This window comes from Phyllostomus hastatus, unplaced genomic scaffold (assembly GCF_019186645.2).
Source record: "Phyllostomus hastatus isolate PE091 unplaced genomic scaffold, TTU_PhHast_1.1 phas_contig_34, whole genome shotgun sequence".
Lineage (NCBI taxonomy): Eukaryota > Metazoa > Chordata > Mammalia > Chiroptera > Phyllostomidae > Phyllostomus > Phyllostomus hastatus.
In genome coordinates, this window is record NW_025333857.1 from 62,201,687 (window position 1) to 62,217,360 (window position 15,674).

A 15,674-nucleotide genomic window follows, 5' to 3' on the forward strand; every position below is an offset into this window, starting at 1 on the left:
CAGCTGCCTTGCGCATCTCACTGGGTCTGCACGTTGCCTCACTGCATCCATGCCTGGGGTCTGCCAGCCACTGGTTTTTCCTGCCATGACCCCTCTCTGTGGCCTCCGACTCCGCCCCTCTTACCTGTCTGGATGAATGGATGTTGGGACTTCCATACAGTTCAATTTACTGTCTGATCTGGTTGTTTTTTTGTTTCTAAATTTTTGTTGTCCTTAATTTTGGTTGTGCGAGGAGGCACAGTGTGTCCACCTACACACCCATCTTGGCCAGAAGTCTCGGAAATCTGTATCTTTAAAAGAAAATATTTCCCTTTTTTCAATCAGATTGAAAAGGCTATATCAACTTGTGGCTTTGCTTGACACCTTGATATTAAATTTTTATCTCATTTGCTGAAAAATATTGATTCCTAAATACTTACTTGCTTTATCCAAATATAATAGATAACAATATTATAATAAAATAACTAATATCATTACTATCAACATAATTGCTGAAAACAAATTAGGATTTGTTTTCACAGTTCATGTCTCTCATATATATTACCACATTATTTTACTTCATAGTCAGTTAAGTCTCCATGTCACCATCTTAAGACATAGATCCATTTCTTACATTCTGCTTTTGGCTTTTATAGATTGCCATTTTTATTTCTTATTTATTTATTTTTAATTGTTACATATTTATTGATTTTAGAGAGAGAAAGGAAGAGATAGAGGGGTGAGGGGTAGAAAGAGAGAAAGAGAGGGAGAGAGAGAAACATCAGTAGGTTGCCTCCCATACATGTCTGCCTAGGTATTGAACTCACAACCTAGGCATGTGCCCTGAGAGGGAATCGAGCCCACAAACTTTTGGTTATGGGATGACACTTCAACAAACTGAGCTACTTGGCCAGGGCTATTTTTTAAGTATGTAAAATATTTACACCAATATGATATTTACAAAATGAGATATATTCAGACAAAACTAGATTTCATTTTAACTTTTACCAATCTCTCCCCCTCCTACCTATTGGTAACAGCTTTAATTTGTTTATTTTTTCTTATTTTTCTATTTATACATATGTGAATATGTGGACCTTAGATAAGAGATAACATATGCTATACATGCTATTCTGAACCTTGTCAAGACTTATTTCAAAAATAAAGAATCCTTCCCATGAAATATTCTATTCTCCTACACCTACCAATTTTTAAGTAAAAGTAGAGGTTTATTTAGAGCAAATTTTCTTAACAAAAGGCACATTTATATTCCATAACCAATGGGGAAAAAAGTTGAAAAGCTAAGAAAGTTTTTTTGAAGGCTAGTATCTATAACTATTAAGATTCATATCAGTCTTTCTTTCCTCTTTGGAGTTGAACTGATTTTTGATGAAGAAAGTGTAGGTTTTACTAATGGAAATGGTCTTGTGTGTATACTGAATTGGGTTTGTGGACGTTAAAAGCTATTTGACATGCACCAATCTTTCACTGGTAAGAATTTGGGAATAACAATTTCTTTCTTGCCTCTTTGATCTCCTCCCAAATCCCATGGTGGTATATTATGGCTGCAGAGAACTGTAAATGTTAGCAGGCAGTGATTTGAAAGCCCTAAAAAATGTAGTTGCAAAGGCAATTCATACATCAGGTATACTTCTCGTCATCCAAACTCTGGTTTTAGAGCTATTGAGGGAGTTTTGTCAAATCTCAAACTGCACTGAGTTGCTGATCTGTTATGAATACTAGAGTTACTCTGAATAACTACATTTTCAGTGCATAACAGTTGCTACTTTCTCGTGCCCTTTCCTTAAAAAAAAGCAAATTCATATATACATACACATACATACATACACATTTCATTGAAATGGCATTTCTTTTGGAGGAAAAACAGGGCAGTTTTGAACAAGGGGGTTGAAATTTCTACCCAGTCTAGATGTATGTATGATCCCTGAGGTTCCCTAACTGGGGTCTTTTCATACCAATTTACCATTTGTAAAGCATGTTCAGTAAGTGTGTTGGGGATGGTTGAGGGCGGGGAAGAAAATATTGTATACCCCCTACTACAATAATTGTAAGGAGACTGAAGGATAATAAAAAAAGCGATGATACACAGTGAGACTCCTATGCCTTCTTTCTCTTTCCCACAAAGAGTGATATAGAAGAAAAATGCATAGTTTGTTTTTAGCTGTATACAATAAATTCTTTTAGATTTTATTTATTTATTTTTAGAGAGAGGGGAAGGGAGGGAGAAAGAGCATGGAGGAATTATGCACCCCCTACTGGGGACCTGGCCTGCAACCCAGGCATGTGCTCTGGCTGGGAATCAAACCTGTGACCCTTTAGTTCTCAGGCCAGTGCTCAGTCCACTGAGTCACACCAGCTAGGGCTGTAAACAATACATTTTATTTTACTAATATTGTATACTCCAGCACATGTACATATTGTACATTTAATACCTCTAATTCTATGTTATTTATTGGGGTTTTCCATCTTCCATGATCCTGAATTATCAAAAAATGGTCTGTGTCTACAAAAATGGAAGCTACTTGCCTCAGAGAGACTTAAGAAAGGGGAAAAAGGTGATGGGGAAGATTCACTTTTCCTTAAAGACCTTTGTTACTAACACTCAAGGACCCTTTTGACCTCAAACCATTCAGTATTAGTCACCATCCTGAGGTAGATAAAACAGAAATTGATGTCAAACCAAATGACTTGCCTGCATATATTTTAACCAAGTCAGTCATAAATCCTGAAGAGTATAAGCTTATGTTTACTATGTTGGAATTTTAAAACTGTCTGGCTAAGTACAGTATTTAAGGAAAAAATATTTTGTATAATCTAATCTGCCCACATTCTACTCCCACTGCATCCTGGCCTGCCCTCTTCATACCACCCTTACTCTCTGGAAATGGTGGAGACACACTGGGGAGAGATTGCTGAGCTAGGTAGGAGCTGTGCGAAACTTTTGCTCCACTAGCAACAGGCTGTGTGACCTCAGGCCAGCACTTTTCCTCTCTGCACTTCAGTTCCTTTTGCCATAAAAGAAGAGCCTTGGAATAATGATCTCCATAGCTCCTTTTAACTCTGACATTTGGAGGATCTACAATTCTCCAAGATATTAGAGGAGTTCTATTTAAACACCTGGCCACTTTAGAAGAGCTTTGCATATATATTGTATTTCACTTGCTAAATCGCCGAATAAACCTGACACGAGTGAGCCCCAAGAGGATACAAGACCAAATTGCAAATGTCTGTTTATGATGATGGAGGTCTTGTAATCTGAGCATTGATTCTAGAAAGCCGTTGGGTGCTTCTCAGAGTAACGTAAGACTATAAAGTGATATATTACCCACGAGAAATCCTTCCCCATTTACATTTCATTTTCCTCTGTGGTATTTAACTTATTTTTTTATTATGTGAAGCCATCATAAATATTTATATGGCCATGTGTGATTGGTCAATAAAGAAAAAGCAATACTGGCTTTTTTTCCTACCTGGGGAAATGGATTGTACTTTACCTGATTTCAATCAAGATTCTTAAGTTTAACATTAAAAAGCACAGGTGGGATAGGGACCCAAGTGGAAAAAAGAAAACATATTATTTATTTTGCATTTTTATATTACACATTTATACCAACACACAATGGCTTTTGTCTTAAAATGCTGTCTTGTTAGTAACCCACAATTCAGTATTACCATCTTCCTACAGTCCCTAGGAACTGCAGAAAATGATGAACTCTAACACAGAAAAGTAACCATCATAGTTACCCCATCCTGATTATGGCTGTATCTTCCATTAATATAAGGAAAATGAATTTGAAAGTAAGATAAAAGCGTTTCCTCATTACTCCCATAAACTTGTACCCAATACCTACTGTATACTAGGTCACATTTTGATTCTTGTGTGTCAGCTGAAAGGCTCATGCCCCTGCTTTATGATGGATGTGATAAACAAACAGGATCAATTCTGTACATACCATTAAAGGAAGCTTATGTGATAGAGTATCACTGAGTGTCTGTTTAGATTGGTCGGAGAAGTTCCTAAGAAATAACTTGGTAAGCCAAAAGATGGTCAAGAAAATTCCTATAACTCAATTGAGGAAGCCAGACACACAAACAAGTAAATATAAGTCAAGAGGTGACCAGTGCTTCAAATACTTGCTACCATCAGCATCAGTACCATGTGGAAGCTTATTGACAATGCAGGATCATAGGTCCCACCCCAGACCTACTGAATTTTAACATATTTCCAAATGATTTATATACACATGAATGTTGGAGCAATACTGTTCTAAAAAGGGGGAATGCAAAGAGAAGAGAAATCTCACACAGCTTGTATTTGGAACAGTTTCTGGAGGAAGAATAGTGAAGGAAATCTAAGAAGGTAGATAGGACACAAGTCATGCTTTGTTTGACATTTCTTCTCAACTTCTTTCAGAGGGGTTCACTACTAGTCCATACAGACATGACCATCAGGCTAGAAAAAGTTAAAATCAGAAATGAAAGAAAAGATATTACAACAGATGCTTTAGAAATAAAGATCATTGGAGGTTGTTATGAGCAGTATATGAGAATAAATTGGATAACCTAGAACACATGGATAACTTCCTAAAAACATACAACCTACCAAAATTAAATCAAGCAGAAATAGAGAGCATGAACAGACCAAAAACAGACATCAAAACTGAAGTAGTAATTTAAAATGTTCCAAAAGAGAGAGAGAGAGAGAGAGAGAGAGAGTACCCAGACCAGATGGCTTCACAGATGAATTCTACCAAACATTCAAAGAAGAAAAATACCAAAGCTTCTTAAACTTGTCCAAAAAAATGAAAGCAGAGGGAATACTTCTAAACATATTTTATGAGGCCAGCATCATCCTGATATCAAAGCCAGACGAAGATACCACAAGAAAAAGAAAACTACATAATAATATATCTGATGAACCTAGATGCAAAATCCTCAATAAAATACTAGCAAACTAAATATAACAACACATCAAAAACATTATAAATGATGACAAAGTGATGCAAGTTTGGCTTAACATATTTAACCATTATTCAAACATTAATGTGTAATGTAGCACATTAATAAAATGAAAGAAAAAAACACATCATCTTACTAATGGACACAAAGCATTTAACAAAGTTCAAGATCCATTCATGATAAAAAAATTCTGAATAAATAAATGTAAAAGAAAACTTTGTCAATGTAAGAAAAACCATTTATAAAAAGGCACAAGTAACATCATGATCAACGTGGGAAAACTCAAAACTTTCCCATAAAATCCAATACAAGGCAAGAGTGCCCACTTTTACCACTTCTAGTCACCATAATACTGAAAGTTGTAGCCCGAGCAATCAGATAAGAAAAAGAAATAAAATGTATCCAAATAAGAAAGAAAAAAGTAAAATTGTCTCTTTTTGCAGATGACATGATTCTATTTCTAGAAAGCCCTAAAGACTCTACAAAACAGGTGTTAGAACTAATAAATTTAGTAAAGGTTTAAGATACAGAATAAAAATGCAAGAAAGAGTTCTGTTTCTTTACACAAACAATGATCTATCCAAAAAGGAAATAAAAAATAATAATTTGATTAACAATAGCACCAAAAAGAATAATATACATAGGGATAAATTTAACCAAGTAGATAAAAGATCTGTATACTGAGAACTATAAACATTGAAGAAAGAAATCGAAGAAAACATACATAAATGGACATATATACCACATTTATGGATTGGAAGAACTAATTTTGTTAAAATGTTTATATTACTTAGAGATATACAGACTCAATACAATCCTTATCAATGCCAATGGCATTTTTCACAAAAATAAAAAAAATTCTAAAATTCATATAAAACCACAAAAGTCCCCAAATAGCCAAATTAAACCTGAGAAAGAACAGAGCTGGAGGCATCATGCTTTCATATTTCAAATTATGTTACAAAGGTATAATAATTAAAACAGTATGACACTGGCATATAAACCGACACATAGATCAGTGGAACTGATTCAAGAGCTAGAAATAAACCTATTCATATATGGTCAACTAATTTTCAACAAGGGCACCAAAATTATGGAAAGAGGAAAGAATAGTGTCTTCAATAAATAGTGTTGGAAAAAGTGGATATCCACATGCAAAAGAATGAAATGGGATGCTTATCTTATATCATACACAAAAACCAACTAAAAATGGATTAAACACTTAAATGTAAAACCTGAAACCATAACACTCCTAGAAGAAAACAGAGAGTAAAATCTCTTTAATATCAGGCAAGGCAATAATATTTTTAAGGGTATATGACACCAAAAGCTAGGGCAGCAAAAACAAAAATAGACGAATGGGACTATATCAAACTAAACAACTTCACAGAGAAGGAAACAGTCAATGAAATAACAAGGAAACTATGATTGGGAAAAATATTTGCAAACCATATCTAAAATATGTAAGAAACTCATGCAATTCAATGACAAAAAAATTAAGAATAAACAAAAAACCTGAATAGACTTTTTTCCCCAAAGATTTCACACAAATGGCCAATAGGTGTATAGAAAGATACTCATTACCACTAATCATCAAGGAAACACAAATCAAAACCACAATGAGATATCACCTCATACCTGTTAGGATGGCTATTATAAAAAAAACAAAAGCCACAAAGGTTAAGAGGTGTTGGAGAGGATGTCGAGAAAAGCGAACCCTGGTAACTCTTGATGGGACCATAAATTGATACAGTCATTATGAAGAAAAGTATGGAGGTTCCTGAACAAATTAAAACTAGGACTACTATATGATCCAGCAAGCCCATTTTTCAGTATATGTCCAAAAGAAATACAATCACTACACTGAAGATTTTTATGCATTCCTAGAACCTAAGTGTCCTTTAGGTTGATGAATGGAAAAGTGATAGATAGATAGATAGATAGATAGATAGATAGATAGATAGATAATTTAGATCTAAATTTGGCTGACTGGCTAGCTAGCAACAACATAATTTTACTCAGCTTTTAAAAAATCCTGTCAGTTGTGACAACGTGGATGAATTTGGATAACATTATGGTAAATGAATAAGCCAGACAAAGAAAGAAAGAAAAAAAACCCCTGCATGATCTCACTTACATGTAGAATCTTTAAAGATGGAATACACAGAGCAGAAGCAGAGAGTGGAGCAATGATTGTTAATAGAGGCAGACGGGCAGGGAAAACAGTGAGATGTTGGTCCAAGGGTACAAGCTGCAATTTTGTAGGATGAGTAAATCTAAAGATCTGATACGCTGCATGATGACTATAGTTAATAATGAATACTGTATTGAGCACTGGAAATTTGCCGAGAGTAGATTTCAGATGCGCGCGCTCTCTTGCTCTCATGCACACCTCCCCAAATGTGACTATGTGAGGTATGTTAATTAGCTTGGCTATATTAATCACTTCACTATGTATATGAATATCAAATCATCATGTTGTTCACCTTAAAAATGTACAGGGCCCTGGCTGGCATAGCTCAGTGGATTGAGCATGGGCTGCAAATCAAAGTGTCGCAGGTTCGATTCCCAGTCAGGGCACATGCCTGGGTTGCAGGCCATGACCCCCAGCAACCACACATTGATGTTTCTCTCTCCCTCCCTCCCTTCCCTTTCTAAAAATAAATAAATAAAATCTTAAAAAATATACAATTTTTACTCATCAATTCCCTCTAAAGGAAATGCATATATTAAGAGTGTTTGGTCTTTCAGGATGGAAATATAAACCCCAGGTAGAAAAGTTCTGTTGTGTAACAGGAGTTTGGTGATTTCCAAAGCTCCAGCAAGACCTTATGTGTACTGAGAATGTTCCCTGAAATTTGTCTTTTTAGGGCAAAGCTATATCGAAACAGGCTTCATAACCCCCCTGAACTATATAACCTCCTCTTTATAGAGTTCTGTTAACTTATAAAGTTGACGTTTCACTGAGAAAGAGAAGTTATGTGTGTCACCTAGACATCTAGATGTTTGGGAAGGATCCCAAATTAAAACGGCGTGGTTTATGCGTGGTGACATATGGATGTGTGACCCTAGAAGGACACATGCTAAATGGATCGGCTCTCACGTGCCACCTTATATCAAGTCAGAACGATTTCAGTGCAGATGTAAACTGACTCATGTGAGTGTGTGTGCACGCATGCACTAGAGTGTAGAAGAAAAAGGATGGGATTGGAAATCACATAGATTTGATTCAAATCATTTTACTTCTCTAAGCTTCCAAGTTCTCATCCTTAAAATGGGATTGATAAAAACTGTTTCACAATGTTGTTGGAAGAATCAAATCACATAAATAGAACTACCCCATCCTATTCCTTGTATAGTGTATATGCTTAACACCTAATAGTTATCATCTATTTAATAAAATATTATCTATACCTCCTGTCATATGAAAAAAATCTAGACATTTGCTCTATAACTAAGCCATATTATTTAGAATCATCTAACCACAGATTATGAGAAATAAATCAAATTTCAAGTTGCTGACATTATCACCATTGAAATGCCAGGTAGATGTTGTTTGGATAAATATATGATACAAATAATACAGGAAATTAATAGACACTAAACAGATCAAAACCCTCCTGGGCTCCCCTTGTCATGGTAGCACAATTCAACTTAGGAAAGAAACTCTGTCAATTTCCAGGTTAATTACTAGTCATCGTGTTGACTGTTTTGTGAGAAAAACACAAAATGTAATTGTCACATGTTCAGATCTTACTTTGCTAAGGACCTTTTAAAAGAATGTGTGTTAATTGCCTAATTTATCTGGCAAATTAGGTTGATTTAAAGCCCTACTATGCCTACTCTCTTCTCCCTATAGTTTAAAATTTCCAGAACTTGTGTGAAAATATTACTGGCTTTAGTTTTCCATTATAGAGGTATAATTCTTTATTAGATTTTACCCTTCCCCTATCCTAATTCCTAAATTACATTTTATGAAACACCAAGACAGGACTTTGAAGAAGGCCACCAGGGGCCAAGCTAATTAAATATTACGATGAAATCAAAGGAGTCATGAGTCCTGACGATATTAAAATCTAATTCAGAGAAAGCGACAACAGCATAGCCAAGGATGAAATAAAAGTGAAAAGAAACTGAAGGAACATTAGAAAAAGAATTCTTTCAGCCAGGGAAAACCTCAGCATGCTGTTCTGGCTCATTTGCCCTCATCCAGCCTGCAGCACTGTCTCGAACCTCGAGGAGTGAAGATCTTTTTGAAATAAGGGAAAATAAATGATAAACAGTCTCTCATCTGATGTAAGTAGTGGTTAAAAGTGAGGGAGTGGTGGAATTTTCCTGTTAATGTAGATTGAAAGACATACTAAACTCTCTTTTACTTTTTTTCCCTTCTCTCCCCCGTTCCACCCCTCACTCTTACATGGCAAGACACCAAAGAGCATCTTGAAGTGGTTTCTTTCCTAGCACTTTTTTTTTTTATGGGGAGAAGGAAGGAAAATTTTTGGCGTTTTAGCCTTGCCTGAGATATGACAGCAATGCATAACCCACTCGCCCCACCTGCTCAGGGACACATTTAAAGCATATGCTCATATTAGACCTGCCCTTGGCTAGGCTTAAATAGGATAAAGTCAAGAGGTGAAAAGGAGAAAGCTCTCTGTATAGCATAGAAGGAGACCTGGGTTGGAGTCTGGGGTCTTGCTTACCCCTAAGCACTGGTGTGAACTTGGCAGACTCCCTTTCTTCTTTGCCGTAGTGTCCTCATCTGTTAAATGAAATGCTTCGGGCTGCCATGCCATTGGCCTATAAACACCTGAATGCTGTGTACGTTTCCCTATGTGGGGATTATAACTTTCGGTAAAGCAGGGTTTATAGTGGTTTAAAGCCCACCTTTTGGAATGTTTCAGACCTCAGTTTTCATTCTGGGCCCATATTTTGGGCAAATTACATAACCCATTAATTGCCTTACCTGTAGGGCATAGATGATATTATAACTTTCTCAATGGTTTTTTTTTTGTATGTGTCTAAAAATGAAATGTGATCAAAACAATGCCCGACACAGAGTAAGTCTCTGATTAAAAAAGAGAGTCTTTTCCAGAATACCTTACCCTGCCTTAGGTCGCTAGTTTGAGCACGAGGAATCTGGTGCCACAGAAGCAATGTTAAAATCATGTGATAATAAGCACAGAGATGAAAACCCGGATCCTTAATGGCACCAGTGAGCCACAGAACTGACCTTGAATTTGTCCACTATTAGCCTTCTTAATAAGTCAATGAATAAATGGTTGTAATGTTTGAACAATTATTCAGGACTGGCTTGTTTCTAGTTGGCATCCTAGAGGGCACAGAATAAGTGCTTAACTGTGCAGAGTTCAGGGTGACAACTCAAGTAAGGAGCTTGGATGTTGTAAATATTCGGAATGGCAGTCGCACTTTAGGTTCTGTGTTGAGTTTCTTTTCTGCCTTTCCCCAACTTGACGGTGATCTCCTGGGAAGCATTAATAATCTCTGTCACCCACCGTCCACCACTGCAGGTGACACTTCTGGTCCACTGACAGGAATCAAGTTTACCTCTCAGTGTGATTTCATTGTGAAGTCCGATGGAAAGGGGGGTATGTAAACTCTGAGTTAGAACTCGAGTCATTAAGCCTTTCCTGCTGCGTCATCTTAAGCAAGTCCCTGGACCAGCCTAAGCCTTTGTTTCCTCACCTGTAAAATGGTGGCAATGCTTGTTATGTCTCAGGGCTAAAGAGATGCAAAGATATAAGGGAAGGAAACAATGTTACAAATGATAAAAACTGTAACAAGGTACCCCCACTCCCATTTCGGTTGTTCCCTTAAATATGGCTATTGGAAAGCACTAGAAAAGTAAAGGTCCTCTTCCAAATCTGTCTCAAATGTGGCCGAGCTGTGCTCATCACTGTACATTCTCAAGCATGTCTGGATGCTTTGAGAACATCTGGCTGTTTTATGACTTTAATCCAAATTCTGAATTCCACAATGCCTCGCACAATAACTTTTCTTTATCCAGATAATACTTTGAATCAGATCAGATAAGAAAGGCAAGAGCCTGGAGTTGCTTCTACGAAACGTTTAAATGACAAGTCATTTCTCCATCATAAAACAAGGCGGTTGCACCATAAAAGGCCAGTGGTTCCTTTATCGCATAGTGGTAAAAGCATTTTAGCATGTAAACAGGGCTTAGGTCCCTGTCCTGACACACGTTAACTATCGTACCTTCGGCAGGTAACTCGCTGAGCCACTATCTTCTCATGAGTAAAATAACACACAAAATACAGACTTGACATGAGACTAAAATGACATCATGCCTGTGAAAGAAAGTTCCCGGTAAACAAAGAAGTTCTGCAAGGTGTCATCTGTATTAAAATCATATGTTTTGTGAATCATTTCAGTGGCCTGTGTATTTTTTCTTTTTAACAAAATGCAACTGGAACAATGGTTTTCAATTTACCATAGGTGCTTCCCCTTACTTTTCCAAGAAAACCTATTTTAAGAATTTTTGCTTGTGTAATGGAATCGACTGATCCAGAAATAGCCTGCCCAGTAGCAATCAGACATGAGCCAACTTCTTTTCATTCCTTTTCCATCTACTCTCCATCGAATCTCCCTGTCGAGCCACATCTTAAGAGGAAGAGTTACCCTAAAGAAAGAAGAATATAGAGAAGAAACTAAGAAGTGAAAAAAAGTGCAGGTATATTCATCGCTCAGGGCTGCTGAAACAAATTACAACCTTGGTGGCTTAAACCAACAGAAATGCATTCCCTACAGGCTTGGAGGCCAGAGGCTGAAATCATTGTGTTGGCAGTATGGAATGCTCCTGCAGGCTGAGGGAGAATCCGCTGCATGTTTTCTTCCCAGCTTCTAGTGGCTGCCAGCAACCCTTGGCATTTCTTGCCTTATAGACACATCACTCCAAGTTCTGCCTCCATCTTCATATCACCTTCTCTCCTGTGTCTTCTCCTTTGTCCTTTACTAAAAAAAAAAAAATCAAACTCTTGTCATTAGATTTAGGACCCACCAGGTAATCCAGGATGATTTCATCTCAAGATCCCCAATTTAATTACATCTGCAATGGCTTTCTTTCCAAATAAGGTCACATTTACAGGTTCCAGATGGACTTATCTTTTAGGTTCCATTCAACCCACTACAATAGACTCTGAGTTATATGTGGCTTGATTTGAATCCCAGTTCATATGCTAACTACTCATGTATAAAACTAGTTTGTGCCTTCACATACTCCCTTGTAAAATGGGGCCATGACAACACAGGATTTTTGTGATCTTAGAAGAAACAATGAATACTGCGTTCTTGTCATACAGTAGGCACTTGATACTTGGTAACACTTTTGTAAAGTAAATGCTGGCTTTGGCACATTTGATATGCATGAAAATGAAGGCCAACTCAATGGAAGAAAGAAATACTCAGATTTAGTGGAAACCACCCTGGATGGGTCTCAGCAGTTCTTTTCCAAAATCGACCACTAACCAATTCATTTGACCACTTTTGAACAGTTCTGTCCCACTCGGTGGAGCAGATCTCAATCTTTCCATCTGTAAATTGTGTGGGTTGAACTAGATAGTCTTTGATTTCTTCCCCCTCTCTGACATTCTGGAGTTTTCCAACTATAATACTTAAGATTATTTTAGGAGTAAATGGGTAAAGAAAAAAGTAAATAAACACTTAAAGTTCCCTAAAAGTCCAACAAAAAAAGGAAACCTCCACCCATTCTCTTGACTTCACACAGTTCTAGAGATTTGTTTTAGAGGACAGATTTTAGTTAGAAGCCCCACCCACTCATTTCTAGAAAGTGCAGTGAGCTGGCTGAAGTGAAACTTTGGGGACAGCATCCTTCTGCCAAGTGCTGGGCATTCAGAATATGTTCTTCCGACCACAGAGCTCTGGTCATGTTCAGTCCTTTATTTTTCATTTTTTATTTTTGACAAGCTTTCCGCTAGATTGAGATGATGAACATATGAGATCTATACACACCCTACTTATAATTCCTTTCTATCCACCTGTAACCTCCTGTATGCAGCTACTTGTAATTCTACAAAAACACTCCACAATTTATGAAAAACATTTTTTTTCCAAACAGGTAATTTTCTGAAGGCTGGTTAGATAGATAGATATCTATTATAGATTAGATAGATAGATAGATAGATAGATAGATAGATCTGAACAAAGCACTTATCAATGTATCATCTATTTTTGAGGAATTTATCTTTGGTGTTCAACTCAGACCTTCCTGAATAATTAGGGGTAGGTTTATTTGCAGGGGCAGGGGAGTTGTTTTATATTTATGCCTAACAGTACTATAAAGTAATTTTCTCAAAATAAAAGGGTTCATTTCATCCACTCTAAAGATATTGATTGTGGGAGTCTTATGTACCAGTTGCCATTCCATGCATGTGCCATGATGAGATTGGCAGCCAGGTATAATACTGAACTACATAGATAAGGGAGATTCGCCCTGGCTGGCATAGCTCAGTGGATTGAGCGTGGGCTGCAAACCAAAGCATCACAGGTTCAATTCCCAGTCAGGGCACATGCCTGGGTTGCAGGCCACGTCCCCAGTGGGGGCCACGTGAGAGGCAACCACACATTGATGTTTCTCTCTCTTTCTCCCTCCCTTCCCCTCTCTAAAAATAAATAAATACAATCTTTAAAAATATAGTTTTAAAAAAATACCTTCTGGTTATACTTAAAAAAAAAAGATAAGGGAGATTCTATTTTTAATGCAGTTTCCAGTATAGGCAAAACAAAAAACAAACATGTAAATAAATAAACAAGGTAATTTCAGATCAGGGCCAATGCTGAAAAAACAAAAGGCAGCATAGTGAGGAAGTGACCAGGCTGGTGGTCCTTAGATTGGGTGGTCAGAGACACCTATCTAAGGTCAAGATATCTGACTGAGCCTTAAGTGAGAAAAGGAAAGCAACTGGAGATCTGGGGTCAAAGCTTTTCACACATGGAAACAACTAAGGGAATGCCGAGGTGGGATAATCTGCTCTATGGGGACAGAATGAATGTAGGCGGGACTAGAGCAGAGTGAAGGACAGAATGAATGTGGGCGGGACTAGAGCAGAGTGAACCCGCAGAGAGAGGTATGGCCTGTGCTCCAAGAGGAAAGAGAGCCCAAGTCATGCCGAACATGGACAGTCAGGCTAAGGAATTTGTAATCCAGACATTTTAAGCAAGGAAATGGTGTGGTAATTTTTAAAGATCCTTTTGTGTGCTTTGGAGAAAAGGTGGGGTAGATGATAGTGGTGGAAACAGAGAAAGAAGCTGGTAACCCATTGTGATAGGCAGGATGAGAGAGGGGTATGGCTGGTATCCCGGTGGTGGCAGTAGAGATGGGCAGGGGAGGAGAGATTTCAGGGTATTTTCTGCGGGTGTAAGAAGTAAGACTCACTGACAGATTAGATGTGGAAGGACAAAAGAAAAGAGGAATCAAAGGTGACTCCCGTGCTTTTGAAATGAGCAGCTGGGTGAGTGTCACGTGACACCATCTTCTGAGATAGAAAGGAGGAAGGAGTTTGGTAGATAAATGAACAGCTACCTCCTCAGGTGAGTTCAAACTCACCTCAGGGAACAAAGAAACCTGTTTATACCTTAAAAAATATCAGTATTATCAACTTTATAAACAAACAAAATAATTCTAAATTTCTGTCTCTACCAGATACCTCATTGTGGTTCCATTCATAGACTTGGAAGAGGGCCATGCAGAGAGTGTGTCAGCTAATAAGTATTTGTTGAATGGTCTCAGAGTAAAACGAACTTACACTGGTAACAATGCTGGAGTCTGCAAAGCACTCCCCCATCTATATAACTTCTGACCTTCACATTAACCCTACAGAAGACCTACTATAACTACTCATTCTACAGAAGGAAAAACCAGCTAAAGCCAAAGGGAGAAAGGGCAGGCTTGCATGACTTCTGTGGATGAGCCGATCCTGAAATGCAGGCATCCTCACAGGCCAGGCCCAGCCTGCACTGATGAGACAAAGAGCTCTGAAAACTCTCCCTGTGTATGAACCTCCAGGAGCTTTTCCCTCCATTACTTTACATCAGCCAGACTCTGACTCACAGCTGAAGAATCAGCGTCTTTATTAAGTAGTGAATTCCATGAATACACACCAAGTGTTGTTTTCTGTAACAGGCTAAAGTAGCTTCCTCTCCCAGTCTCCCGATTCCATTAAATGTAGAGTATTTTTCCTCGGAAAACTTGCCCAGGTTGAGGGGCCTTCTCTCCAGTTTTGTGTAGAGTCTTTGATATGCTTCAAACTCAACAACTTTCCTTCAATCCCTGGGGCCTCAGGAACAGCCAACCCACATGTGGTGGGAAGCAAGGCGAGAGGGAAGGAGGAATGTGAGGGAGACACAAATACAGCACAATGTTTTCTTTCTGAAAGACTTCATCAAGGCTCCGATTCCAGTGACCTCACCTTCAAGCAATGCCAGCTCCTTTGCTCTAAATCAAAGTTGACTTGTGGTGGTGGTTCACATGTTTTGAGTCTAACGAGCCTACAGCTTCTGATGCTGCAAAAGAAATCCTGGGGGTAGTTAGCATCTGCCCTCAGATCAGGATGTTAATGACCCCGACACATGCCAACATCCAGATTTCGGGCCAGAATTTAAAAGGAAAGTGTACACGGGGCGTGAGGCTGTCTATGCCATGAGAACCATTCAAATTGGGATGC